The sequence below is a fragment of the Thunnus maccoyii genome, chromosome 7, assembly GCF_910596095.1.
Source record: "Thunnus maccoyii chromosome 7, fThuMac1.1, whole genome shotgun sequence".
Classification (NCBI taxonomy): domain Eukaryota; kingdom Metazoa; phylum Chordata; class Actinopteri; order Scombriformes; family Scombridae; genus Thunnus; species Thunnus maccoyii.
In genome coordinates, this window is record NC_056539.1 from 32,444,839 (window position 1) to 32,471,693 (window position 26,855).

General features: G+C 40.0%; 2 long non-coding RNA genes across 3 annotated transcripts in view; one reads left to right on the forward strand and one right to left on the reverse strand.

Moving 5' to 3' along the window:
* LOC121900771 overlaps positions 1-26,855 on the forward strand; it is an 83,061-nt gene that overhangs the window by 14,413 nt on the left and 41,793 nt on the right. The window lies entirely within an intron of this gene.
* On the reverse strand, positions 4,745-26,599 carry LOC121900777. 2 transcript variants are annotated; one of them, XR_006097076.1, is made up of 4 exons: positions 26,410-26,599; positions 14,472-14,589; positions 11,819-11,821; positions 4,745-5,049 (listed from the first exon to the last, which is right to left on the reverse strand). It is a non-coding gene; the product is annotated as an uncharacterized LOC121900777 (long non-coding RNA). The 2 variants fall into 2 exon arrangements; XR_006097075.1 differs by lacking the exon at positions 11,819-11,821.

Sequence of the window (26,855 nt, forward strand, 5' to 3'; positions counted from 1 at the left end):
TACGAATCACCTCCCACGGTTCGGCAGGTAGATGAACTGTGGATTAATTGCAAAATTTAATGTCTCATTTAAGACAAAATAAAAACAAACTGCTGTAAGTACAAGTCATGGACAGACAGCGTGTCGCTCACAAGGATTTTGAAGAGCGACGATCAAACCAGCATCTAACGGGTCCGAAGTGAAATTTGCAGGTACGTTTACCTGCTGTTTAATGTGCTGCAGCTGAGCAGCTAATTAGCATCTAGCTGCTAACTGACGTTAGCGGTGCACTTTTCCCCGCTGAATGTTAGTTTTGTGGCTCGTTCAACAAGCTGCAGGACAAGACATGTGTTCATGTTTTTAAGTTATCATCAAGTTTTGATGATGTGGACACCGGCTGTTTCATTCACTACTGTGTTTAAAAGAGGAAGATATCATGCTTCATATTGCAATTTAATTTCACAATAATTGAGCATTTGCATGGGCAAAAGTTCCTTGCTGTAAGTGTATTACAGAATAAATGGAAAACAAAGTTTTATTTGTCTCCCCCTTTTTTGCTAATCCTAAAAATGATCCAATCCGTGACTCAAATCCGTGATACGATCCGAACCGTGAGTTTTGTGATCTGTTGCACCTCTATCAGGAACCATGACCAGCCAACACACAATCCTATGCATTGACTGTCGTGGTGTAAAACCACCACTAAGCTCTCAGTACAGTCCGTGTAGAGACCCACACACAGTCTCCTCTGTAGGTGTGTGTGCACCGTCCATAACAACTAATATTCATGCAAGCCATGCGGGCTGTGATACTGTGGTGGGCGCTGTGGACTAATTTACAGCAAGCGCACAGGAAGGCTGCTGTAGTTGCCTGATATCAGACAGAACTGGACTCGGTGGAGTGGGCGGGTTCAAAGGTCTGGACCCAAGATGACTGCTGCAGAGGAAGAAAGTGAAACGTGACGGTTTTTAGTCAAAACTTTCACAGTGGCTGTATGTCACCACTGTACAGTGCTGTTTTTAACTTCCTTTTTTCTACTTTTTGTCTATAAAGTCACATCAGTTATCTTTGTGCATTGGAAGGAGGCAGAAGAGGAAGTGATTGGGTCAAAGGTCCCTCAGACCAACAAGGAACCAGCCAGACCGCAATGTTTCAGATTTCCAAAGGCACACACCGGGTCTGCACACTGGCTGCAATTTTTAATATTTGTGTAGGTTTTCGGGTGCACATGAAAGAAGCGAGCAACAGACCTTTGACTCTGAATGGCGGGAGAATCTTACCTGCCAACTGTTACTATGGAGAAGGAAGAGACGGCTGATATTTTATATATGATATTTTACACCTTAGAGTTCTTCCAACTTTCTGGCAAAAGTTTGTATTTGCTCACAGGGGTAATGTCTTGCTGAAACTGGAAAAGGAAAAGGGTCAGCTCCATATAGAAATGGTTTTCCCAGTTTGGTGTGGAAGATCTTGACTTGCCTCTGACCTCATCAGTGTTTGACCTCACTGATGCTCTTGTGGCTGAATGGGAGCAAAACCCTGCAGCCAGGTAACAACATCTGCTGGAAAGACTGAAACCAGTAGAGTGGAGGCTATTACAGTGGCAGATGAACGAACATGGTGTCGGAATCTCATGTTCAGCTATCACGGATGGGATTACTATTCAGATGTCCACATATGTTTGGCTTTGTATTATTAATATTCAGTTTCATGTTCAAATATTAATGTTACAAATATTTAATAAAAACATTCTTATATAGAACATTTTGTTGCATAACTTCTGTAAAGGTGAATTAAGTGTTTAGTAGGGGTGTGCCCGAATACAAATACGTTATTCGGCAAAGCACAAATAGTGGGTTTCTTTTGTTTTTTTTACGAATATTTGTTTCATACAAATATTTAAAAAATTATTTGTTTTCGGGAAGAAAAAAAAAACAAAACAGGTTAAATACCAGCGCACACGTTGGTTACATCACTATCTCAGTGTCTCTCCTCTGCTCCACTGTTACGTCTATCAGCAGGTCTCAACGAGGGGAGTCACATCCACCTGCTACATGACGCACATTTCCTAATTTGGGCATCACTCCCGGAGTTGAGGGTGTTCGCCAGAGATAAAGCTGAACTACTGACACAAATTAAGTGCTCCCCAGAGAATACTTCATGAACACTTATTGTAACACTTTAAGTTTCTAAAATTAAAAGCGTAATAAAAACAAAAACAGGATTCCACTTTTATTTGAATACAAATACAAATAATTTCGCTGCCTCAACAAATACAGATACAAATACTGGACCCTCTGCACATCCCTGGCGTTTAGTGGCTGTAAATCATTTGTTGTTTCTTGACATTTTATTGATCTTATTTATTCATATTGTTTTGATCTTACTCCATGATTTTATTTATGCGCTGCAGCACATGCGCTGAATAATCTGCAGCACTTTTGTTTTAAACTGTCACTGTTGACTTTTGCAGTTTAAGTGAACATTCACCTTGAGCGCTGAGCCAAGGCCACCTTCACTCGCACACACAGAGAGAGAGGTCCGCAAAGGGATTTCATTTGCTACAAATCAATTTAGTCAGCTTTTTGGATTGGCCGATCGATCAGTCAATTGATCAGCTCCCCTATCAGATAATCAATTTATCACTGTGTGAACCATCGACCTTTTTATGGAGTCATGTGTACGATGAATGATGAGCTGACAGTAGGATTCATTGAGAAACATGTCAGGTCATTTCTTGTGTCTGCAGACGGATTTTTTTCTCTGCAGTCTGATCAGAAACGAGCTTCAAATCTGGACTAAAAAAACACAGATTTCTCTGAATTATATTTATCTTCATGTAGACAATAAATAAACATTTCTATGTTAAAATGAGCGACTTCATCTAAAATTGAAATAGTTTTATGAGAAACCCCGTCATTCTCCTACATGCTCATGTTGAGCCTGAGTGACTCTTGTCCCTCGGAGCAACACTTACTCAGGTTGTGATAAAATATTCCGGATAATTTTCTCCCTCCATAATGAATTCAGAGTAATTGGTTCCTCTAAGGAGAACCTGTCAAGTGGATTCGGCTTATTTATGCTGAGACCTTCAAAGAGTGAATCAACTTTTTGTTAATTTTGAGATGTAGAGAGAGTGCGAGTAGTGAAATAACTATAAAAAATACAAGTGATGGCTGAGGGATTTGAGGCCGGAGTTTTTTTTGAGGCCACGACCCACATAAGATTCATAAGACTCTCACCCTCAGGACGGCAGCTTATTAAAACAGACTCGTTATTACTCATGTCGGGCGCCCAGCTGAGAGTGACCCCACAGTCCACTCTGGTCCTGAGCCTGCAGTTGATAAAAACATTTATTTTTATATTCAGGCTTTTTTGTGATTCTCTCTTTGTTTGTTTTTTAGTATATAAAGGTCAAAGAATTAATACGTATTATTTTAAATCAGAGCATTTGTTGTGGCATTTTGTATTTAATAACATTAGTGGAGTCAAGCAACACCCATTTCATCTTGTAATAACTGATGAAAAAAATAGTTAATTGATTAAGTAATTAGAAATAAAATTGACAGTAATTTTGATAATGACTTTCAAGTCATTTATCAAGCAAAAAATCAAAAAATTATCTGGTTCCAGCTTCTTAAAATGTTTAATAAAAATTAAAAAATTATATTTTCACCTTTTATTTGACAGTCGAAAGTGAATTGAGACAAGAAACATGGGTAGAAAGATTGGTATGTTGTGGTTATGTGATATGATCTCGGTTCCCTTTGTTGCTTTTCTTAATCTTATTTTTATTTATTCGGGAAGTTTCTTGGGAATGATTATCTTATGGCAGACCTGGCCAAAATGCCATCTTAAAAATAGGTGTATAAAAGATTTAATATTTATTATTTTTGATTTATTTTTTATTAATTTATTTTTCTGTAGATGACACTCAAGCAAAGGTCATTACAATTGAATAATTATTATTATTATTTGTGTGTTGATTGACAGCAGCTGGCAGCCAGAGTGTCGGCCATATTGAACAGAGACAAAGTAAACAAACAGCTGTAGCTACAAGTCATGGGCAAACACAGCGTGTTGCTAACAGGCATTTTGAAGAGTAACAACCAAACCAGCATCTAACTGGTCTGAAGTGATATTTGCAGGTATGCTTACACTCTATAATTATATTTATAATTATGTTATACTGGTTTAATGTGCTGCAGCTGAGCAGCTAATTAGCTATCTAGCTCGCTAACTGATGTTAGCGGTGCACTTTTCTCTGGTGAATGTTTGTTTGTTGGCTCGTTCAACAAGCTAAAGTGCAGAACAAGATGTGTGTTCTTGCTCGTTAAGTTATATATAAGAAGGAGACTTTAGCAGGAAAGCTAAAGGCTCTTGTGTTGTGTAGCAGGATGCAATCAGGCTCAGTGTGACCGTCTGCTCTGCCTGTGATAGAGCGTACGTTTATGTAAAGATTTGATTTGCTGTATGGAAATAAGGACTCAAGCTATGTAAGCTGATGATGGAATGGTTTTTAATTGAAATAATGTAAAACTAAGGGGCAACTTCATGAAATTAAACAATATAAAATATAAATTTCTTCCTTTTGGTTTCTGATTTTTTTTCCCCTCAAAGGACAAGTACAGATACAGTCTGCATGCTGTAGTAGACAAAGAAGGAAGTTTAATTTCATTCTTTTAGCTTATATTTATTTTCTGTTTTATTTAGCTTCTATTTAAATGTGTAAATATATTTTATATACAAATAAACTTGCCTTCTCTTCAGTTGGACTTGAAGCCTACAGCTTAAAGCACGTCAGGTTTGGCTTCAACAGTCAGATGTGGTTGCTGCTTTGCTGGTCGCGTCGTTCTAACACCAGAACAAACACACTTGACATGTAGAATTTCTTTTATGTGTGTGTGTGTGTGTGTGTGTGCGTGTGTGTGTGTGCGCCTGCCTGCAGTGTGTCATAATGACAGGACCTTGCTCTGAATGAACCACAGGAGGATGTTTATACAGGGTGAGAAACTGCAGAAGATGCTCTCAGGTCGGCACGGCAACAGTAGCACTCACCGCCTCACCTCACTAAGAGACAGACAGAGAGAGCAAGACGGAGGGAGAACAAACTCGTCCTTCAGCTGATCACATTGTAACAACAATATGAGAGCTGATTAAATTACTGTCACACACACACACGGACGGGGTCACATGATCCGTCCTATCTGTCATCATCGGATCAATCGGCAAGCAGAGGTCAATTACAACACCTTTCATAATGGTTACAGAACTATTACACCCTCTTCATATCTCCAGCCAATGACGGATGATCCCTGGAGTCGACCACTGCTGCGTGTGTGTGTGCGGTTTTGTGTGTCAGAGAGATTTCATTATCTTTTAACCTTTCCCTCTTTTCATCTCTCCTTTCTTTCTCTTGGTACAAGTTTAATTAATCCGCTGTGTAACTCCAATGTATCACTGTCACACAGAGTCCTGCGTGGGTCCGAACCCGGACCCGCCCTGCACCTCAGCACAGACCCCACACGTTAGCAAAAGACCTGCTAGCCACTCGCTAGCATAAACAGTGAAGGCAAATGTGGGATGTGACAATGTGGGAAATAAATAAAAAACAAAACAGTGATTCATGCAAATTGTGGAGGAAAAAATAACATAATTTTGTCTTTTTGTCAGTGGATCGCATGACAGTGGTTAGCATGATTATCAGACTGACGTATGACGTACAGTGACTGACGTTTTCTTCCCACTAACCTTATATTCAGCCAGAGACAAAAGTTGTGGCAGCGTTTACTTGAAGCTGTTAACTTTACATTTGTCGACATGTCTGTTTTAAAGAGTAAGTCCATTCTGTATTTTGTAAGGAGAAACGTAGCTGCAGTGGAACTGGAGGCTAATTTGTTAGCAGAGCTGCGCACTCAGACTTCAACTAAACTGCGACACAAAACTTTTAGTTACGCTGAGCTTTGACTCTCTAACTTTAGTAGACATTTTTAATGTAGTTTAGATATAAATGCACATCTAAATAAATCTTTATCACCCTTCTATCCTCCTATAGACACATTTCTTGTGTTGCACCTTTGCTTGCTGTATAAGCCACCACTGCACTGCTAACTTCAGTTTGTAAGCTAGGTAGCTGTTAAGAAACACATTGTGTCTCTTCAAGCTTCAAGTCATTGAAGACTTTTTCTCCATTAAACCATCATGATCATTCCTTAACCTTAACCGACTGCTGCCAGCTGTGCATAAACAGAACCATAAGAAAGTTTAATACTGTCGTCACTTTTGTTCTGCAAGATCAGATATTTTGGCAGGAGACAAATGAAAAACATTGTTAGTGAACATTTTGCATGTACGCTCAACAACTGTGTTTATTCACATTTTCAATTTGCACTCAAAAAGCCTGTGTGAAATGTCTTGAAATATCGCAAAACGGTTTTTACTCTCAGCTGAGGTGGAAGAATCATGACACACATGAAGCATGTTTCTGCTCCACTGAAGAGACGAAAAATAGCAGCAGACAAAAACAGATCTGTGTAGCTAGTTTTCCATCCAAATGTGGGAAATTTGGTTCAAATTTGCGCTAATTTAGGTTGAAAACCTGGTGGTTTTTGTGACTTGCCAGATACGTTAATTAACAACATTTCCTCATAATGTCACTAGAAAACTTAATCCAGTCAGAAACACGTTTGCTGCTGCAGATTATTTGTATAAAATCAGAATTTCTAGGAGACACAGTCGGGTAAATGATGAGCTCCTTATTCTTCAACACCACCGCTACCACCAGCAGTGCAACTTTATTATTTCCTTTTATGCCTTATTTTAGAAAGTGTACAGTAGAGAGAGATGACTGGAAATGAAGAGAGAGAGAGTTATGGTTAATTCTTAAAAAGGTGTCGAGCCGGATGTGAACCAGTGACGTTTCATTGGTCACAGTCACGGTTCATGGTCGGCACCTTAACTTTGTTTACATTATGTCTGTGTCACTGTCGGCTCAGCTGTCAATCAAACACTGGTCCGCCCACTCAGAGGCGTTAAGCTAAAGGAGCATTTCTGATGTTTGTCCAAAAACACTTTTTATTTAAAAGATGTATACAATGACTCATTTTAGCAAGAAACTGATACTTCCACTGTGGATATTTGTCTATTTTTTTGCTTTTATAGTAATTAGTGGATACAAACAAACAAACGCTTGAACGTGTGAGGAGGGAAAACTGCACAAACACAAAAGAGCTCTGGTTGTTAACGCCACCCAGCAGAGGCACATTAAACTCTATCATAATCAATACATCCAGTTTCCTTATACCGCTGTGTGTGTGTGTGCATATATGGGTGTCTGTCAGTCACTCCCTTTCGTCAGTTAAGTCACCTCTCCGTATTGATCAGCTTTCCCTAAAAATGTGTTTTCCATTGATTGACAGAGGAGTAATTAAATGATGGAGAGGGAGCCCTGGGCGCTCTGCATTGATTGGCTCCAGCAGCTTTAACAATAAAGTGCATCTTAGATGGGAAGGCCTATTTAATAACCTGAGAAATTGTATTTTTATGGCGAATCATTGACAACAACAGGTACCAATCATTCCCCGGTAATTGCTACTTCTGGCTCTCTCTCTCTCTCTCTCTCTCGCCCCCCCGTTGGACTTCACCCAGACTTCAGAGCACAGAGAGAAGGATCAGAAAGAAACAGAGAGGCTGGTAGAGAGAGCTCGTTGTCAACAAGTTCCCTCCTCTCTCTCTCCTCTCGTTAACTCGGTGGCCTCGATATGAACCCGCGTTCACAGCATCCTGCAAGAAACATGTTTTTTTTTTTTTCTTCTTCTTGCCTGGTGTCAGAATATTTTCTATGTGTGTGTGTGTGTGGAGAAGATAAAATGAAATGCAGCAGATCGGATTCGCTCTCTCGCAAGGCCCCCGCTGCTGAGGATCTGGTGACCGGAGATTGACTCCTGCATTTGTCAAAATCTGAAAATAAAAGATTTTTACAAGGAGATGGAGAAGATGAGAGGGAAACGGTGCAGCAGGGGGGGGGGGGGGGAACTGAAGAAAGAGACACACACTACAAAAACCTCTATCTTAACAAGTACTTTTTGTCACCTGATATTATTTTTTATCGTCTATTACTCCTAAAAATCCTATTTTGTGTAAATAAATTCCAGAAAATTTCAGTGTGGTATGTCAGATTGTTTCTAATACAAATCAACTTATCATTAGAAATTAATTAATATCAGTATGTGGAAGCAATACAAAAAATAAGATATCACTATATTGATCCCAAGAGGACAATAAATTATTAAAACAGCACAAAACAAGACTGAAGAGGGACGAAAAAACAAGGTTCAAATAAAAAATCCAATGAATATACAAAACCAAAGAAATATTGTGTATGAGATGCATAAAAAATATATAATGTGAATAAAAATTATGTAAACAAATATTTACTGTATTATCAATGTATATACATGTTTCTGTTTGTATGTATGTAGACATATTAATATAGAAAAACAATGTGAGATAATAAAATACAATAATAGTATAAGAATAATGGAAAAACTGTAAGGTGTAATAAATGATATATATGAAATATTTTTGAAAATTTTTGATACTAATTGATTTGTTTTGTAATCTTTCTGCAATACTTGACTTTTTTTATTTTTAAATATTTGTTTTAAGACAAGAAGACTTTGAGAAATCAATCATATTAATGACTTGAGAGCTATAATATTGTTTTACTTTGAAAGGGAAGAATAAAAAACTGAAAGAAGGAAACATTTTGACTTTAAAGACCTAATTATTGCACCAGGTGAAGAGCTCACAGTACATCCCCTGTTGATAATTTAAAAAAAAAACATAACCTAAAGCACCCAAGCAAAGGAGAAAGAGCTTCAAAAAGCTTCACACAAAGAAAAAAAAAAAGATTTCAGAGCGTTTCCATGACGAACATGGAGGAATATTTACTTCTCTACTTCCTGCACAGAAGAAAGAAACAAAAGAAAACAGAAGAGGTGACAAAGTTCAGCTAAAGCTCAAGGTGTTGCCTTTTGAGCTTTCTGATAATAATTTTCAACAATTTTCAGGTGACACGTGAAATCGATCTAGCGTAGCTTAAAATGTGACCCACAGTTTTAAATTACACCCCCCGACAAGAACTCATCATTTAATTATAGTAATAATAATAAAAAAAAGCAAAACTCTTAGTCACAATCTAGAGACGTAAGACAGAAATATAAAAAGACGGATGAGATAAGAAAGAGCAAAGAGGCGGGAAAAAAAAAAGGAGAAGCAGCGGATGAGACAGCAGTGACGGTGGAGAGGAGACGGCAGGGGTTACTGCAGGTTACTGCTCGTCCCTGCTGACACACCTAATGAGCCGGCTGCACGGCTGCTCCTCTCTCGCAGGAGATAATTAAAAACCGGAGTGATGCAGCGGCTGGAGCCAGCACCGGGCGGGCGGACGGACGGAGACATGAAGGGCCTCGCTACTTTTGATAAGAAACCCTTCTCAGACAGACGACTGAAGCCCGTGGGCTCCCTCTCTGAAGCGGGCTGCTGTCACTGCTGGGTCCACTGGCTCCTTCACTCAGCCCCCCCCCCCCCCCCCCCCCTCCTCCCAGAAAAAGGCCCAGACACTGATTGGGACTGCTCTGGGAACGCTAGATGTAGTGACCCGGCGTTCACCCTTTTCCCTCTGTGAGGCACGTCTGACAGATGCACAGAAAAGTGGGGGGAAAACGCTCTGTGACGCACCGCACGCCGCAAAACATTTGTGATGTTCGGGTGCCTCGTCAGGGTGTGACAGCAGTTGTAAACACATTGTGGCGGTGGTGATGATGATGCTGGCAGTGGTGGCTGAGGCGATGCTCTCTTTGTCTGGCTCAGTGTGTGTGTGTGTGTGTGTGTGTGTGTGTGGCTCCTGGATAATGAGAGTGACTGTGGAGTTGTTGTAACATCATGTGAAGAGGACTCCGGGTTATAGTCAGGCAGTTGTAAGGACGCCTCCTGTGGGGTGTGAAAGGTGCGCCGCTCTAATCAGACTCTACTGCTGCTGCTCTCTCGGGGTGAAGCTTCCCAGTGGGGCTGGTTTTTTTTTAAAGCTCTTGATGGAAACAGAATAAAATATTTAAAGCTTTATACACTGGCAGCTACAAAAAGACGATGATTGACATGTAAACTCGTGTGTGTATGTTTGTGTCAGCGCTGACCTGAATGTGAACTGTGCTTCACACATACTGTCACAGCTCTGTTTAGCTCATATAACTCTAAGGCCACTGGTGGAACGTTAAGAAGTAAATGATTATACATGACGTAAACTGTCAAAATATACTGTATTTATATGCGGCATGTATTACATGAAACGTAACTGTTGCCTGGATGGATGATGTTCACTGGTAGTGGTTTTTAAATTTATTTTACAGCAAGTCTTACAGAGGAGGTCGGGTAGGTGAGAGGAAGATTATTAAAACATTCGATTAAGGTTCGGAAAAGGTTTTTAACCTGTTAAGCGACGCTGTCCCACCCGTAGGACCATAGACTGTAAATTAAAAAATGGACGTAGTCACCGTGACGTCACCCATTGGTTTGCGAACTGTCATTTTGAAGCCTCGAGCGTAGCGATTTGACCATCGTCGTCTTGGATTTGGCCGTCGCCATGTTTGATTTTTGGAGCCAGAAGTGACCATTTTTGAACGAGAGGGTGGAGCTGACCATAGTGCTAGCTGCTAGCATGGTTGGCATGGTGTATTTACAACCCATGGTTAACAGTGATAATGCTAATGCTAATTTTCGCTAGCGGAAAACAGGCCTAAAACTAACAAAATGTACTCCCCGGAAAAACTGATCATCCGACTCATTGATGAGTGTTTTATTACAACCAAACACTGAATAAGACTGTTTTTAGGTGACCGCAATGTTACAATTAACTTTAGTGAACTAAAATCACACCGTGAAATAGCAGCAGCTACGCCCATACGCCATGGTTACGTTACGTAAGCAACGTCGTCGCCGTGGTGGCAACTTGTCAATCACATGGTAGCCACACCCTAAAGCATACGCTGCTTTATTGTCTATTTTCCTCTAAATGGGACCATAATTTACAAAATGAACATCATGCTGTATTGAAGAAGACTTGAAACTAGTGATTGAGATCATAAACTCGTTAGGAAACAGTTTACTGAGGTAATTAATCAACAGAGAAGTAGGGTCATTTTCTCATAGACTTCCATACAATCGGACTTCTTTTTGCAGCCAGTGGAGTCGCCCCCTGCTGGCCGTTAGAGAGAATGCAGGTTTTTGGCACTTCCGCATTGGCTTCACTTTTCAGCCCCGGAGGTTGCCGCTTGCATAGGACACCTAAGGTCTTTGCACACCAAGTCCGTTTTTTTCATATGCGTTTTTTAAATCCATCATCCGACGAAAATCATTACGCGCAGAAATCTTGCACACCGAGTCTGATGCGTTTTATTATTCTATTCGTTGTGAAAATTCGCAATACGAAGCAAAATGGAGCCTTCAAGCAGTGAGGATGATTTCGTGGTCCTCTCACGTCTTGAAAGAAAAAGAAAGAACCACACAGTAAAAAGAAGACCACCAGTTTCTACGATCCAGTTGATCCTGAACAGCTGCTGGCAGCACACAGATATTCAGGACACGGCCTCAAAACGCTGCAACATACAGACAAGATCATGGTCAACAGTCGTCCTGTGATCAGTCTGTGTATAACTTCTCTGCTGGAGCTGATAGTATCAGTGTTTTGAGGCTGTGTCGTTTGCGTGTACGGTGGCTCTGAGTGGTCAAACAACTCTGTAAAGACTTTTAACGGATGCAAGAAACCCACAGAAAATTGAACCTGCTCCGAAAACTTTAATGGTGGACGAAACTTTCGGAGTCGGTGTGTAAACGTGATTGACACAACGTGACATTGTATTTATTTTTTGACGTTGGAAAAAAAACTGGACTTGGTGTGCAAAGACCTTTAAACCCATTTTCAGGATCACTTACACTCATTCTGACTGTTATCAAAAGGGTTTAAGAACAGTAACCTTCTTATTTTGGGTACATTATTTCTTGTGCCTGATAAGAGGTTTTAGACCCACTGAGGTTGGAAACCTATATTTTGCCTGACAAGGACGGCAGCATAAGCAAATACAACAATACTAAAAATCAGCTACAATAAGCTAAGTACAGAGAAAATTACAAAAATAAATAATAGCTAAAACGAACTAAAACACAAAATTAATAAGAGCCATTTAACATAGATGTTACATTAGCCTTGGTGTTTAGCCAGAGATGTCAGATTCCTCTCTTTAATTTCTCTCTGCAGACTCTTTAAAGTGACCGAAGCCAAAAACATGAAGACTTTGTTTCCCGTCTCTGTCTGCACATCAGTGACAGACAGCAGATATGTGTCGTTAGATTTGAGATAATGACTCTGGGAAGTTCGCCTAGAATGGCTTTTAGTACATTAATAAAAAAAATAGTTGTAAAAAGTCAACACATTCTACATATTTTTGAATTCTTCCAGGTATTTGTTTCAGTTTTTTGGAGCCTTGACTTCACGGTTTGGTTCAGTCTGAATGTTTCCAGCAGCTGCAGACATCAAACAAACTCTGGTGAACCCGCTGTGCACCGCCTGCTCAGCAGCAAACAGCAGACAGACACAGTTACAGACCAGCAGGTGAAGAAAGTCAAATATTTAGCAGCTAATGAGAGATTTTTTTCTCCAGAGCTGGTGGAAACCAAAACCGGAGCTAAAAGAGAGTGAATACTGGATTAAGATTCATCAGGACACAAACATCACTTCAACATTCATGTTGCTAAAGTGACCCAAAAAAAAAAAAAAAACAATCAGTGCAGGTTTTACCAAGACTACAAGCTTTCCTTGCAGCTGTTTCAGTTGCCTAAAAGTTTCTGTGTAAACTAGCTGCTGCTATTGTCTCTCTCTAGAGCTTGAGATACTTTCTGTAAAGTGCATAAAAACGTTAGTATATTACTGTAAAAAGTCAGTTCATGTGTCAGCTAAAATACTAAATGTATTTCATGTAAGTTACAGTCTTTGTTGCACACTGGTTACAAATATAATTTACATTATTTAGATAAACATAGGAGGATAACTTAGTTGTGGAAACTGTGGTCCTGAGACTGAGCGTACTGTATATAATGTGCAGTGTGCCGGTTTCTTCATCCCTCTCCCTTCACTATGTCCCCTGTTTTAAGGGCGCAACACCTTGACATAAACAGCTTTGAGCTAATTAAGACCTTGCAGCTACCAAGAAGATTAGACGAGCAGCAGAAGATTCAATCAACAGATGAAACGTTGATTCAATATGCATTTGACACAGTGAAATAACAGCTGTGGCCTACTGACTACTGACATACTTATTCTTCACAAGCTTCATGCTCCAAATACTGGAAGTCCTGATTCATAACTATTAAATAAAAACTTTTTTATTTAACCAATAAAAACCTCTTTTTTTTTTTCAAGAAGAAGGTCCTGGCCAAGAGCAGCAACAACAATAAGTTGAGACAAACTCAGATAAAAATGTCTCGAACATACATCATAATATCAGAGAATATTAAAGTATTACATCCTGAATATAACTTCAGATTCCCAGTAGCTGTCTAGATGAAAAATAAATGACATAAAAAGAATAAAACCAATCTGAAACAATGACTCAATGACACTAACATGCTCGGTTAGGACAGATTATTCAGCAGTGATTTGTATAAAAGTTTAACTGAGACTTTTTTTTTTTACTTCTGAAATTGATGCGAAGCCATCAAACTGTTTCACTAGAGAAGAATGTAAAGTTACTGCAGGAGTTAATATTAATTTTCTGCAGCTGATTTTATTGGCCGGCAGTAATCTTTTGTCATTTCTCACAGCAGAAACAACAGTTACCCAAGATTCACATGGCTTAAGAGAATCTGGGTATTTTTTTACCAACCTGGAACCAGATCTAAAGTAGAACCAGCTATTGGACTCCCAACCTTACAGAGTGCCCAATGTTCTTACATGTGATCCGTTAAGATCACGCGTCTTTCGTTTCCCCTGCTGACACGTGTCAAAGCTGTCCGACAGGATTCAGGTTCAGGATGCTACAGGTGTGTCACAGTTGTGCCAAGGTGGTGTTCTGTCATTAAGAGTGTTTACGCTGCAGTTTTCACTAATTACATCTCACGATAAAAACCCAATAAGAACTTAGACAAAAGAAAATATCCGTGTCTGTCTTACAAACCTGGGCACCGTCCCATAACTCACTCAGCACATAATTGCTGTTTGCAATTTAAAAGCTATTATAATGTCATCTGTCTGTGCCAAACTCATCTTTTGCAATGCTGTAGGAGAGTTTTTTTTTTTTTTTTTTTTTTTTGGAGAGACTGTGACCTAGATTATTGTTTCATACAGTTGCAGCAGACAGTTATGGTTTCCTTTTTATTGTATTGTAAACGTAGAAGAAGCTGTGCAGTAATAATGTAGCTGTCGGTGTCGTGCTGTTTACCTGCTGCTGCTGCTGCTGCTGCGCCGTTGGCTCCTGCAGAACAGGAACGAACCGAATCGATGAAAATGTCACTTTAATAGTTCAACTGCTGCTGTGTAGAGAAGAGTTTCAACAGATCCTGCAAATTAAACACAACAAAACACGTTGTCGGTCCCAGAACGACCAGTAGAACCAGTGTCTGATCTGACATCATTCATTTTATGATGTGATACTTTCATTTTCTATAGCTTCTTTCACTTAAAAGAAAACTTAAACTTATTACAACTTTGGTTTTCATATTTGTAGTTGAGGCTGTCTTATTGATTATGATCCAGGATGTCCACTTATTGAATCCTACTAGTTAAGTTACTAAAGATGTTTAATCACCTTTTGTTGGCTTAAAAAGGCAGAAACAAAGTGTGTATTGTAGTGGCGGCCTGATTTAATGTTGACAATATGAAAATGAGATGAGCAGCATAATATATGAAATGTTAATTATACGTATCTGACACTGATCTGTGCTTCAGCAGCTACTGATTCAGAACTATGAAGCTGGTTGACGTGTTGATATGTGAGTTTATGTTTAACTGGAAGATTATTAAAGTGACGAAAGAGTCTCTGAAACTACAGAAACACACAGTCCACTGGCGACGGCACAGAGTGACGTGTCTTTTTACTCAGAAACAATCTTTGTCTGAATACAGAAAGCACATTAACCAGAGAAAACTTTTAATTTTAGCTGTTTAGATAATTAATCATCTACAGCTGATCTAATCTGTTTATGTTAACCAGTGACAGTTGGATAAAACTGAGAAGCTGCATGTTTTCTATTGAAAGAGTGATGAAGGATAAAAAGTTTGATAAGAGATTCAATCGAAAATGATCAGATAACTGATCCAATCTGAGAACGTGATGATATTATTGAGAATAGATCCAGTAGAGCAACAAGTATGAGCCGATAGTTGCACTTCTCCTTTAAGTAAAGGATCTAAATACTTCTTCTGCGTCTATTTCTGGACACTTTACAGCACGTGCAGCGTTTAATTGTGGTGAATTAAAGGGTTAAAGGCACTTAAAGCACAGCCTAAACCACATCTTTATGACTGTGCACTGGATGTACTGTATTGCTTTTCTGTCACCTCAGACTAATTATTCAACTGCAGCACAATCACGCATTCAGAGCTGCAGCCACCGGGCCCCCGTATTTTAACTGGAAACACATGAGGCTTAAATGTAGCCGAGGCATGAAACGACACAGCAGCAGTGCAGCAGTGGAGCAGAGAGCCTGCAGACACAAAGAAGAAGAGAATGACAGTGCTAAACCTGGCCATGCACGACGACACGCTGGGCGCTCACACACGTGGTGGAGGACGGCGGCGGCGACGGCGGCGGCGGCGGCGGCTGCACATGTACATAATCCACAAATGAGACATTCATGCCCTGTCCCAGTGTGTTTATAGTTTCATGAATGGAAGAAAGAGTCGTCACGGTGGTCAACCCCGAGGCCTTGTAAAGCTGGCGCAGTGCATCTGATGGCCTTTTTTTTTTTTTTTTAATCGATTCCTTGTGCATTGATTTCTGCACCCGGCCCTCGTGACTCCAGATTTCTCACAATCCTGCTTTTGATCCGACCTTAATGTGTTCTTAATGCATGAGAGAGAGAGAGGTCTTTGCCTTTTTTTTTTTTTTTTTTTAGTGTGAAATATGGGACTCCAAATTGTTGCCGGCACTATATGAACCAGCCCACCTCACACAAACGAGAGCCAACCCTTGTTTAAATTCCACAATGGCCGCCTTTTTGTCTCAGCTGTCTTTCACTGACAGTTCATGAAGCACTGAGTGTGTGTGAGTGTGTTTTTTTTCCTCTCCACCCAGCTCCTGTAAATGGAATTTTAATTAACAGTAAAAACCTTGCAATGACTTGGAAAGGTCGTAATGAAGTTTTTTTTTTTTTTTTACGTGGCGTGCAATTTACGGCGTGCGGTTTGGGTGTTTCGATGATATAATCACAGAGGGTGCTTCCCTTCCCAGACACAAGCACAACAGCGGTGCCTTTGTTTGTCGGCGACACGCCAGAGAGACAAAAAAAAAAAAAAAAAAAAATGGCTGAGAGGCTGTTGAGGAACAATGGAGCAGATATAAAAGCATTGTGTCGGCGACGGCGGAGTGAGATCGGAAGTGAGAGATGATCTCTGCCGGGTCGAGACAATCAGAGCTCATGACTGGACTTTTGTGTAGCGTTGATGGCATCTCGTGATAAAGCGTCGCAGGCTGCAGGTGGAAGCAGATAAAGGGCTGAACTGAGCATCTCTGTCTTCTTTTACATGTTCTGGATGCTGATGTATCATTTTTAATACACTGTAAAACATCATACAGGAGTTTAGTGTAGTTAAAGCTATAATATGTAATTATTCCACATTAAAATGTCTAAAAACAACTAGACCTATGTTATATATGTTGTTGAGTTGTGTACTTACATTATCCCAAATGTTTCCAACAATGTTCAAACTCAGAGAAATCTGTAATTTAATCAAAGTAACGGACCGTTTCATTTGGTCGCCTGTCGATGGCGTCATACCTCCTCTACCAAAGAGTAAACATGCACCAGATGCATACGGCGGCGCTGTGTTTGTCCGCTACAATGGCGTCTACCAAAGAGTAACTTACACACATACAAGATAATACATCGGTGTTGTGGTTGTTCCACTTTTGTGACTTTTATTAAGTTTTAAGCCACATTTTCATGATAAATTTAGGTTGTTTTTTAACTATATCTTTTAGCTGGAAGAAGGATTTTAGTCATTGGACGTCTGGATCTTAAGTTATCAGAGAAATAAACTGGACAAACGTTAGCAGCAGCTCGGCTAACAGCCCGTACCGGACATCCGGTGGTCACCAAACATCGTCAGAGAAACACTGATTTTTTTTTTAGGTGAAACAGCTTTATTCAGTGTTTTTACCTGTAATCTCCGGGTCCGTTTGTTCTGGAGAGGAGGAGACCTCTGCGGGTAAAACATCCTGAATGAACACTGGAGTAATCCTATCCTGGTGAAGCTGGTTATTTAACAACGAAGACAACAACTCCCATGATGCCTTGCTACTTCACACTGTCATCACACTCCGTCTGTTGTTATTGTTTTGATTGAGACACCTAGCAGCTGAAATTACATATTGTGCGTTTAACCAATATTTTGTCATTAACTTGTAATTATTAAAAAATATATATATTTAAGTAAATTCAACCTGAAATTTCAGGTTTTTATTTCATTTTAGAACTCATATTTATGAATTCTATTTCATATGCATATTTCCCAGCATGCATTGTTGTCTTCCTGTCGACCATGCGACTTTTGAACAAAAGACAAAAGTCCACAAATGCTATAAATTTGAATAAAACACCCATAAATTCAATGAAAGTAGTGATCGTTACGTGTACTTGCAAAGTGTGTGGTATGGAACCATCCATGTGATTTTCAGGCAATTAGATGAAAGAAATCCATATTTCTGATATAAAAACATTTGAAAAAAGGGTCAAATTTGACCCGAGGACAACAGGAAGGTTAAGAAAACCAACATGATGAAAACATACTGTTTGTCTTTAATACATGTTAAATAAGTTAGTTGTTTCTTTTCATAATAATAAAAAAAATACAAACCATGATGAAGGTTCGTGTTGGATTCAGTCCCGACCCTCCGTACTCATAAGACAATAAGGTCACTGAGATCAGCCCTGTATATTATCAGCTATATATATATATATCAGCTATAACAGCAACTATAGCTGCAAGTTCTTCTGTGTTGAATTACAATGAAGTAAAAATAAATGAAAACCAAAGTTATTCTGAATTTGATTTAAACAACTACCTGAGCAGCTCATTTAATTAACAAATCTAAATCTACCAAACGAAGGCTAAGGCTCATACTACATGTAATATTTAATCAAGATAACTTTTAGTGGTGTTGGAAGAACTATTTGTATTTGCTGACTTAACCTAAAATTTTTAAAGGGCACCTATTATGCTCATTTCCAGCTCTCTATATATACTTTTGGACTCCATTAGAGCAGCTTTGCATGATTCACAGTTTAAAAAAACTCCTTATTTATCTTATACAGGCCCTTTATGCAGCCTCTCAGTTCAGCCTCTGTCTCTAACAGGCAGTTTTCTACATACGTTTACCTGGTTATTTAACACTTTGGCCATGTTTAAAATGAACAACAGGAGCTAAACTGTGGCTACAGTTGAGCTGTACTCAAAACAAAAGGGGTTAGCCAAGTGTCCAAAACATGTGGTCAAGCAACATTCTGCATCAAACCATGTAAGTTATGAAATATTATATTATGAAATGTAAAAACAATAATTTGGTATTTTAGGCAATGTTATAACCTGGAACTGTTTCCTCTTGCAACAGTAAATACAACGTACATATATACAACAGTGTGTCCTTCTGTCAGCACTTCTGCTACAGCGTCTCCGGCTACAGCGCTGGTTGCCAGATATGGTCGGTGAGTGGTGAGAGGTTCTGGTTTTGGTCTAAACCTGGTGACCTCACTGTAACAAGAAGAGTTCAGGAAGTTCAAAAAGCAATAGTTCCAGCAATATCTGTTTGTGTAAACGTGAACCAAACCAGTAAAAACATGTTTAATTACTGAGCTTCGGAGGTGTTTTTAAAGGTGCAGCGTGTAGGATTTAGTGACATCTAGTGGTGAGTTTGCAGATTGCAACCAAATGAATACCCCTCCCCTTACACGCTACAGTGGCTGTGAAGCTTGCCATTGTTTTGGTTTGTCCGTTCTGGGCTACTGTAGCAACATGGCGGCCTCCATGGAAGACGACCAGCTCCCTCTTTAGATATAAAGTCTCATTCTAAGGTAACGAAAACATGACGATTCTCTTTTTCAGGTGATTATACACTGATTAAAACATACTTATGAATATTATATTCAATTTCTGCCAAGTCTGTTTACTAAATTCTACACACTGCACCTTTAAATAATGTTTTTTTTTTGCTTTTGACAGAACCAGGAGCACTTTTGGGCAAACTGTATATATAAATATATCCATTCAAGTCTGATTTTTGGGTCAACAAGCTAATCCATTTAACTCATGATGGTCTTGGGTTTGTGGGAAATTGTGTTCATTAAAGTCTGCTGAAAACAGAAATATTAAATAAGGATAATAGAGTCTTAATTATTACTATTTACTACTGGATATTACTGGATTAGTTTTACTTTAGTTCTCTATAAAAACAGTTCCCCTTCATGTCCTCCGTGTTCTTTCATATAAGAGGTCTGTTGTGGTTAAATATGCTGTATGTGCTGCTGGTTCCACCCGCAGCCCTGCGGTCCTCCTCACCCACACAGTGAGCAGGGGCTCACCCAGATCCCCCCCCCCCACCTGCTGGGGGGAGAGAGAGAGAGCCAGTGATTTAGAGGAGGTGTGTGTCGGGGGGAGGGGGGGGAGGGCTGCAGCATTAAAAAAACATCAGTAGGAAAAAAATCCCTCTTTGACGCCATGTTTGATCCCTCGGCGCAGACACAGGCATGTGGAGATACGGGGGCACCGGGCGGACACCTGTAGCTCCCCCGCTGAGCAATGAACTCTGGGAGAAATGGAGGCGCTGACAGTGAGAGAGACGGATAGAAAGAGAGGAAAATGGTCTTCTGTAGTGTTATGTACAACATTTATGGTATTAAGGGGAGATGAGGACACACAATCCAGACATTACAGCCTTTTGTGTGTCTGTTTTTTCTCCTCAGATGTGTATTTTTCCACCTATAGATGCAGTTATTGTTTCATTTGTCCTCATCCTCCCTCTTTATTCTCCTTGTATCTTCTATTACACACCGACTCTGTGCTCTTATAAAGTCTTCTTTGCTTCTCCTGGCTGTAAAAGTTTCTTTTCACCATCGCCGCCGCTGTGTTTGTACTCGACCTTCGTGAGAGAAAATGTAATATTACAGCGAAGCACGAAGAAAGTCTCCCGCCGCTGTAATGTGTGAGTGAGTCACGAGTCTGTTTGACACGGTTCATACGTGCTGCTGCTGAGGATACAGGTCACATCTTCAGAATGAGGCTGTTCACTTCTCCTCAGTTCATTACAGTTCACTCTCACATGGACTTTTTTAAAAAACTTGTGTTCTTTCAAGGAGAAGTGGCTACACGTGCTGCCCCACCTCACAGTCGTATTGAAAGATACTTTCCTCATAAGAAAAAAGACAGCACTGATCATTTGTTCAAACACTTCGGCTCGGCTTTATGGAGCTTTATAGCGAGTTTCAGCTCATTGTTTAGCTGCAACTTCACTGTTTTGGGTCACTCTTGGCGCTCTCATAGCGTCGTTTTCGGCAGCGTTCAGTACAGTATTTTCTTACTCATCTCTTGTGGTGTTTACATGCAGTTAGTTTGGATTTTGTTTGTCCGTTTGAGATACAGAATCTGTGTCTGATTGCGTCAACTTGTGGGCGTGTGGGAGAAATACTTTGTGTATGTGCAGCAGTTTCCAGGAGAGGATGTCTTTGAATGCATCACTGTGTGTGTGTGTGTGTGTGTGTGTGTGTGTGTGTGTGTGTGTGTGTGTGTGTGTGTGTGTTCAGTGTCAGGGAGTTCAGAGCTAAAAGTGAAGTGAAAAGTCAATGGCGGTGAGTCAGTGGGGTGAGGATGCAGGTCACATCTGAAGTGATATACTGTTGACTTGACTTGAAGCTTCAAATATAGATGAAAACATCACCAGCAGAAAGTTTTTCTTTTTCAGTCCTGCTGAAGCCTTCACGGGTCACATGGCAGAAATACTGCAGCAGCACGGATGAGATTTCACAGTTTCTAATTCAAACGCCGCTGTGACCGGATGATTGACAGTTTTTATGTGGATCCCCTGAAACGAGGACAGTAACAACAACTAATATGTGTTTACATTTAGACGGTATGACAAACAAATACCACCTTACTTTAAATGGCCAGTTCACCTTAATTACCCCCACAGAATCGGTAATCAAGTAGTCTGCTTACAGTGTTCATTTTGGGTCTTTTCATACATGACAACATATGGAAAAAAATGCTTTAAAACTATGATAATTCTATTTTTTCCACATATGATATGTACTCGACGGCTGCGGCACCGTTATTACCTCGCAGTAACCCGTCTGCTCGCAGCTGGTGACCCGAGGTTGCTGCTGCGTGCTCATAGAAATCACGGAGGGAATAATAATCTCAATGAACAACGTCGTCTCCTCAAAGCAAAAACGTCTTGAAACTGTCAGTAAAATTCAATAAATAGCAAAGCTGCCTGTTTAACTACTTTTATATTCATGTAATAAATGTCAGTTAGATTGTAATCTGCATGAGAAATAAAGAAAAAGAATCCGATTATAATAGTGATCAATATGACCTGGACAGACATGATCACTATAAACATCTCAGACTGTTTTTCCCAGTTTGTGTTGAAAACAGAACTTCTCAGACCTTCCAGACAGGCCAAGTGTAGACCAGTTCACCTTTTATGACCTCGGCACTGCTCTCCACCCTGCTCCAGTGCTCTGTGTGTGTGTGTGTGTGTGTGTGTGTGTGTGTGTGTGTGTGTGTGTGTGTGTGTGTGTGTGTGTGTGTATGCGTGCAGGGCCTGTAAAGAGTAAAACAGAGATTTATTCCTCTGCTGCTACGAGAAGTTGGACTTAAGAGATATTTATGAAAGACTTGCTTCATCTTGCGTGACTTTATATTCCAGATCTTACTGGTTTCATGTAACTAACTTTGTGGCTTTTTCCAGTTACAATTAATGAAGATCTTGTGTGGGCTGAGTAGATGAATGCACTATTCAAAATCACTGAGAGCAAAATAAAATAACAGGATCAAATAATCAGCTGTGTCCTCAAAGCCCCTGAAAAGTATTTCTCAATGACAATAAAAGTCTGGAAAAGAAACATCATTAGTTATCATTTATTAAGACCCCTAAGGTTATCAACATTTGAATCTGATAGGTGCACAGACATACATGACATCATCTTTTTCCAATTTAACCAGTAAGAAACGTCTACACAGAAGATAATATGTGTATATATAGAATCTCATACCTTTTATAAAATGAAGCTAATTGAGAAAATATGTTTTTTTTTGGTCCTTTAATGTCCAAAAAACAACAAGAGATAATTATTGGATCAGTCGTTTCAGCAAGAGCCCCATAAAAGATGTTTGTGTTTGAGTGACGGCGCCCTCTAGCAGCCGTAGTAACCATGACGGGGAGCGAAACAGGAAATCAGCTGACGTTATTATTGAGCAATAAAGTTTGTGTCGGGAGGAGGTCGGAGTGGACGGACGGGTCAACAAAACAGCAGATTTCGTACAAAAGAGAGTAATTTATTTTAACTCAAACCGCGCTCTTTCCTGTAAGCTAACCAAGCTAGCTAAATTTTTACCGTAGCGTTGTCATATTATAAAACATTTCTTAACAGGCAGCATGTTCACATTCTACAGCGCTGAACTTTATAAAATATAAACTAAGTGTAGCTTCCGTAGCTACTGTAAGTGTTTCTTCTTGACAACAACAACAACAGCAACAGTTTGCATTGATTTTTGTCTATGAACGCAGCGTCGACGCTGTGATCCAGACTGGAACTAAGATTCATGGAGGAGCTCCTTTTTACTGGAAGCTCTGGTCTTAAATCCTGCTGTCAGCTGCTGACACAGAATCTGGCGGGACTCTATCGCTTCCCTTCCACCCCTCGTTTTTCTCCTGAATATTGGACACACACACACACAAACACACTCACGCAGGCAAACCCACAAGTTTCCCAGAGGTGCTACACAATGAAATGGCATGATTATGTTGAATCCCTGTCAGTGGCTCGGTCCAACCCGATAATCCTCTCATTTTGGCAGCGGTTCCTGACTCTCTGCCACAGATCCACTCAGAGTGGAGTCAGAAGAATATCAATAACTGAAGGGATTCAGGGCATCTCTCCACAGAGCTGAGACCGACTCACCAAGTACCTGCCATGCACATGAGGTCAGACGTCGCCCCTCTGAGCCCCGACTTGTGCTTCATGTCATGTAGATGATAAATGAAGGAGGAGGATTATTTAATTTAGCTGCAGGTTTGATGCTTTATAGACATTTAAGCACATAAAAACCAAGATATTGTGCTCAAAGCAACACCTGGTAGATGAAAAAGAATAATTTATTTTACATTTACATTTATTTTTTTAAAAACTTGCTGATGGTTGCAGAACTAAAACATCTTGGCTTCGACTTTAGTCTGTCGGTCAGTCCACCGCTGTGGTCCAGCTGAAATATCTCAACAGATAATGTAAACTGAAAAACATTATAATGTATTGTCACGAGTATAAGACGATATTTTATTCTTGAAATTACATTTGAGGTGTTCTGTTATATTTGAGGTGCTGCTGTATCACTGGCTCCTATAGAGAGTGTTGCATTATGGGTTGTTTACTTTATAGCCTTAATGTTGCTAAGCTAGCAAGTTTCTTCCAGTTGGTTTACAGCATGGATGTATAATAAGAGCTGGAGCCGTGCAGCCTTGCAGCCAGTTTTTCCCAGTGGCCACTCGCGGTATTGCAGCAAAAAATCCCCCTGCGGCTCAAAAAGTATTTTCCCCATAAACCACCGTTGTAAAAGAGACGCCTGTAAAACTGTTGACAGGACGCCTCGAACTGCAAACAATGTCAATTATGACTCTTTCTATTATGAACTTTTGATCCATGGAGGTTTTATGTTTGTAAAACTTTCCTCGGACGCTAGAAACTTTTTTTTGGCATATGCGCCAGGCGAGCTATTCCTATAGGACTGAATGGGCGCCATTTTTAGTCCGGTATCCAGCTCTTATTATGCATCCATGATATACAGCGAGTCAGTTAGTCAGCACTAAAAGTGTTAGATTAGCTCAGTTTAACCTGCAGGAGTTTCTGAAAGCTCTTGTAACATATTTTTCTGCTGCAGAGGAAATAAATTCATGACTGAAAACAAGTCCAACACGTCTCCTGACGTCTTTACTGCAGGAACTGATGATAAGGAGCTAAAATAGACAAAGACTGTCCAAAAAAAAATTCTAACTGTGAGAAAATAATTTTGACCACTTCCAAGAGCCTGTCGAGTGATAGTGTGAGAGTGTGATTCATTATAATTTATGTTCTGCTTTTAAAGGTACAATGTGTATGAATTGGCCCACCACCATTATCACTCACTGAATATAGCGTTAAGCTTTCTGTTTACAGTCAATCTGTGAGACGTCGTCAAGATATCAAAATGCTGCAGAGACATTAGAGCCAGCAGTAAGTTATCAAAGAGCTGCACACAGCAGAAAGCGGTTGCACCACAGAGATAAGATACAACATAACTCTAAGTAACAACTATATAGTTACACACGTGTCTCTATGGTAGGTGTGAATCATAAACTGAACTCACTGATGGTAAAACAGCATCATTTTTTTATTAATTGCTGCCATTTTACAACACAGTAATCCAGTAGAGATCTACTTTATTTATATGATATTTCAATATTGATGCAGCTTATAACGATGTGCTAAGATGCCAAATGGCTCGTGCCAGTTTACACATAGCCGGTGCAACCAAGCGCAGTTCATCAGATCAGCTGAGACGACCAGCTGATGTCTCATCCAGTGCTACTTTCCAAATATGTGTTATTTGGATGAACTGACCACATATTAGGAATCTAAATGGTTACTTTCTCACCTGAAAAATGTTTTAAAACTTAATAAAGTGACATATTAACAGTCCTACAGTGAAAATTTTACCAGCATTCATGTATGTATAAAAAGAACTGGATACAGCGTCGGAGGCAAGGCTCGGTGGCGCATGAAGCCAAAAAAGTTCAACTTTTCCGTGTGTAATATTACCCAGATCTTCCAGGATGATTGGGCCCATAGAGCGTGCGCACTAGTGGCTTTCACCGGCCGAGTCGGCTACTTCCGGTTTAGCTCTCCGGCTAACTTGAATGGGGATAAAACAATTGAATCTTGCAGCTCTTTTAGGCTTTCGAAATGTGATCGGACCGAATGAATCAAATTCTGATAATGAGAAGAGTCATTTCGCGGCGGTTGTGACGCTCAAAAAAATGTATCCGCTGATTTACGGACATCTTTTTGGGCCCAATAGCATCACGTGACGTAATTACACGGTTTGGCCGCTATGTCAAATTGGCCTCACGGCCCGGCGCTGTTCCTGGGGGGGTTGGTTGCTCTGTCGGTTGCTCTGGGCGGCGCTATTTCTTCTTCCTCTCATGTTAAACTGAGAGCAGACTGGACACTACAGTGACTCACTATCGCCCCCCTCAAGTACAAAGTGGTATTACGGGACAGTACGGGCCGGAGCTAGCTGGTTAGCATGCTAACTTCAGTAGATATCTGACACAATACATACATCAAAACTGTTATTTCTTTACATTCTGTTGATGATGTTGAATGTTTTAAACTAAAATTCTGGCCAAATCTTACATATTGTAGCTTTTTAATGGAAGTATTTCACTTTCTCGAGAGAAACACTTTAAGGAAGCGAACTCTCTTCTCCTTGGTTTAATATTATCTAAGGGAAACTTTCCCAACAGGATGAATATGAAAGTGTGTTATATCTTCAGAAAGTCTCTTTTCCAAAACCAGGTGTTGGAACAGGAGAGTTTGTCTTATAATCAGGGTTGTCTTATATTCAGCCAATACGGTAATATAAGTATGATGTAATGTGCCAAAATGCAAAAAATAAAAAAAATGTTTGATATTAAAAAGTTTGAACAGTTCATCTTCAAAATATTCAAAAGATTGTCACGGCCAAAAATAACAGAGGCAGGAGTCGGCCCACGTGTCGGTTACACACACACGAAGGCCAAGAAAGTGAAGAACTTGAGTAGGTGAGCGAATGCTGGAAACTCAGAGTGGAAAATGGTTTCAGCCTTTCCAAAACACAAAAAAATCTTGTGTCAGTTTTCTCACACTAACCTTCTTTCTTTTCTCTTCATCATCCCGAGTTTTCTGTCTTTGGCTTCTTACTCATCCTTGTTACTCTCATTTCTCTCTCTCTCTCTCTCTCTCTCTCTCTCTCTCTCTCTACACACTCTGCTCTTCTGCTTCAGTATAAACAAACGAGGCGTCTGTCTCTCTGGTTCGTGTCTGTTTCACACTTCCCAGCAGACCTGCAGTGTCTGCTTTGTATGACCATATACACACACATACACACACACATATATATATATATATATATACACACACAAGTTGTCCTAGGTCAGTTTTAGGGACATTACATAGACTTGCATTCATTTCCTGGACACTTATTGTAACCACTGACCCAAAAATCAGCTTTTTCCCAATTGGGGACATGGCTTTTGTCTCCAATTGGACAAGACGTCCCCAGTCGACCGGTCTTAAGTTTGAAATTCCCTTAAGTA